Source organism: Arachis duranensis, unplaced genomic scaffold, assembly GCF_000817695.3.
Source record: "Arachis duranensis cultivar V14167 unplaced genomic scaffold, aradu.V14167.gnm2.J7QH unplaced_Scaffold_608113, whole genome shotgun sequence".
Lineage (NCBI taxonomy): Eukaryota > Viridiplantae > Streptophyta > Magnoliopsida > Fabales > Fabaceae > Arachis > Arachis duranensis.
Genome location: NW_026264987.1, coordinates 531183 through 534953, shown reverse-complemented (window position 1 = coordinate 534953; position 3771 = coordinate 531183).

The window sequence follows — 3771 nt, the reverse complement described above, 5'->3', positions numbered from 1 at the left end:
GCTGTACCTCTATGATCCCCAGCTTCTCCATTACAGAGAGTGGCATAAGATTTATCCCTGACCCCAGATCACACAGAGCTTTTGTAAAGGTCATGGTGCCTATGGTACAAGGTATTAAGAATTTTCCAGGATCTTGTCTCTTTTGAGGTAGAGTTTGCTGAATCTAGGTATCTAGTTCATTGATGAGCAAGGGAGGTTCACTTTCCCAAGTCCCATTACCAAACAACTTGGCATTCAGCTTCATGATAGCTCCTAAATATTTAGCAACTTGCTCTCCAGTCATATCTTCATCCTCTTCAGAGGAAGGATAGTTTTCAGAGCTCATGAATGGCAGAAGGAGATTTAATGGAATCTCTATGGTCTCTATATGAGCCTCAGATTCCTTTGGATCCTTAATAGAAAACTCCTTCTTGCTTGAGGGACGTCCCAGGAGGTCTTCCTCACTAGGATTTTCGTTCTCCTCCTTCCTTGTGCATTCGGCCATATTGATTAGATCAATGGCCTTGCACTCTCCTTTTGGATTCTCTTCTGTATTGCTTGGGAGAATACTAGGAGGAGTTTCAATGATTTTCTTACTCAGCTGGCCCACTTGTGCCTCCAAATTTCTGATGGAGGATCTTGTTTCACTCATGAAACTGAAAGTGGCTTTTGACAGATCAGAGACTAGATTGGCTAAATTGGAAGTGTTTTGTTCAGAATTCTCTGTCTGTTGCTGAGAAGATGATGGAAAAGGCTTGCTATTGCTCAGCCTATTGCGTCCACCATTGTTAAAGCCTTGTTGATGCTTTTGTTGATCCTTCCATGAGAAATTTGGATGATTTCTCCATGATGAGTTATAGGTGTTTCCATAAGGTTCACCCATGTAATTAACCTCTGCCGTTGCAGGGTTCTCAGGATCATAAGCTTCTTCAAAAGCTGTCTCTTTAGTACTGTTGGATGCATTTTGCCATCCATTCAGACTTTGAGAGATCATATTAACTTGCTGAGTCAACACTTTGTTCTGAGCCAATATGGCATTCAGAGCATCAATTTGAAGAACTCCTTTCTTTTGAGGTATCCCATTATTCACGGAATTCCTCTCAGAAGTGTACATGAATTGGTTGTTTGCAACCATGTCAATGAGTTCTTGAGCTTCTTCAGGCGTTTTCTTTAGGTGAATGGATCCACCTGCAGAATGGTCCAATGACATTTTTGAAAATTCAGATAGACCATAATAGAATATATCTAATATGGTCCATTCTGAAAACATGTCAGATGGACACCTTTTGGTCAGCTGCTTGTATCTTTCCCAAGCTTCATAGAGGGATTCACCATCTTTTTGCTTGAAGGTCTGAACATCCACTCTAAGCTTGCTCAGCTTTTGAGGAGGAAAGAATTTATCCAAGAAGGCAGTGACCAGCTTATCCCAGGAGTCCAGGCTATCCTTAGGTTGTGAATCCAACCATATTCTAGCTCTGTCTCTTACAGCAAAAGGGAAAAGCATGAGTCTGTAGACTTCAGGATCAACTCCATTCGTCTTTACAGTCTCACAAATCTGCAAGAACTCAGTTAAAAACTGGTAAGGATCTTCAGATGGAAGTCCATAAAACTTGCAGTTTTGTTGCATTAAGGCAACTAGCTGAGGTTTCAGCTCAAAATTATTTGCTCCAATGGCAGGAATGGAGATGCTTCTTCCATCAAATTTGGACGTGGGTTTGGTAAAGTCACCAAGCATCCTTCTTGCATTATCATTATTGGGTACTGCTGCCATCTCCTTCTCTTGTTCGAAAATTTCTGAAAGGTTACTTCTGGATTGTTGTAATTTAGTTTCTCTTAATTTCCTCTTTAGAGTCCTTTCAGGTTCTGGATCAATTTCAACAAGAGTGCCTTTTTCCCTGTTCCTGCTCATATGAAAGAGAAGAAAATAAGAAAAGAAGAGGAATCCTCTATGTCACAGTATAGAGATTCCTTTGTGTTAGTAGGAGAAGAAAGGGGAGAAGAGTGAAGAAGAATAAATAGTCTGTATGAAGAGTAAGGATAGGGGAGGTGATAAGAGATGAAGAGAAGTGTTAGTAAATAAATAAAATAAATAGAAAAAGATGAGGGGGAATTTCGAAAATAATTTTGAAAAAGAGGTTAGTATTTTCAAAAATTACATATAAGATAAGATAAAAATTAAAATTTAAAACAATTAATTAATTAAAAAGAATTTTTGAAAAAGGGATGAGATATTTTCGAAAATTAGAGAGAGAAAAGTAGTTAGGTGGTTTTGAAAAAGATAAGAAACAAACAAAAAGTTAATTAGTTGGTTGAAAAAGATATTAAAATCAAATTTGAAAAGATAAGAAGATAAGAGGTTAGATAAGATATTTTAAAATCAAATTTTGAAAAAGATAAAATTTTGAAAAATATATGATAAAAAGATAAGATAAATAAGATATGGTTGAAAAAGATTTTAATTTTAAAATTAAAATTAATTACTTAACTAACAAGAAACTAAAAGATAGGATTCTAGAATTTAAAGATTGAACATTTCTTAACAAGAAAGTAACAAACTTCAAATTTTTGAATCAATCACTTTAATTGTTAGTGTAATTTCGAAAATTTGATGTAAAGATAAGAAAAAAGATTTTGAAATTATTTTGAAAAAGATTTTTAAAATTTTCGAAAAAATAGAAAAAAAATGAAAAAGATATGATTTTTGAAAAAGATTTTGAAAAGATAAGATTTTTAAAATTGAAAATTTGACTCGACTTGTAAGAAACAACTAATTTTGAAAATTTTTGACTAAGTCAACTCAAATTTTCGAAATTTTGAGAGAAAAAAGGAAAAGATATTTTTTTAATTTTTGAATTTTTAAAGATGAGAGAGAAAAACACAAAAATGACCCAAAACATTAAAATTTTGGATCAAAACACAAGATGCATGCAAGAACACTATGAATGTCTAGATGAACACCAAGAACACTTTGAAGATCATGATGAACATCAAGAACATATTTTTGAAAAATTTTTGATGCAAAGAAAACATGCAATACACCAAACTTAGAAATCTTTAATGCATGGACTCTAACAAACGAAAAATGCATATGAGAAACAACAAACAACACAAAACAAGAAAACATCAAGATCAAACAAGAGGACTTATCAAGAACAACTTGAAGATCATGAAGAACACTATGAATGTATGGAATTTTCGAAAAATGCAAGTAAAATTTTTAAAGCATGCAATTGACACCAAACTTAAAAATTGACTCAAGACTCAAACAGGAACACAATATTTTTGATTTTTATGATTTTATTAATTTTTTTGTATTTTTATTATTATTTTCGAAAATATTTTTGGAAAAACGAAAAAGAAAAATTTTGAAAAAACTTTTTGAAAAGAAAATTACCTAATCTGAGCAACAAGATGAACCGTCAGTTGTCCATACTCGAACAATCCCCGGCAACGGCACCAAAAACTTGGTGGACGAAATTGTGATCAACAATAATGGCTCTTTGGCATGGCCTAAAAACTAACTCAGAACTTTCTTTTCACAACTCCGTTCAACTTAACCAGCAAGTGTACTGGGTCATCCAAGTAATACCTTACGTGAGTAAAGGTCGATCCCACAGAGATTGTTGGTATGAAGCAACCTATGGTCACCTTGTAAATCTCAGTTAAGTGGATTCATAGGGTCAAATGTAATTGGATTAGATATTTAAAAGATAAATAAAATAAAAAGGGATAAAAATACTTATGTAAATCAATAGTGAGGATTTCAGATAGGCGTGTGGAGATGCTAAAATC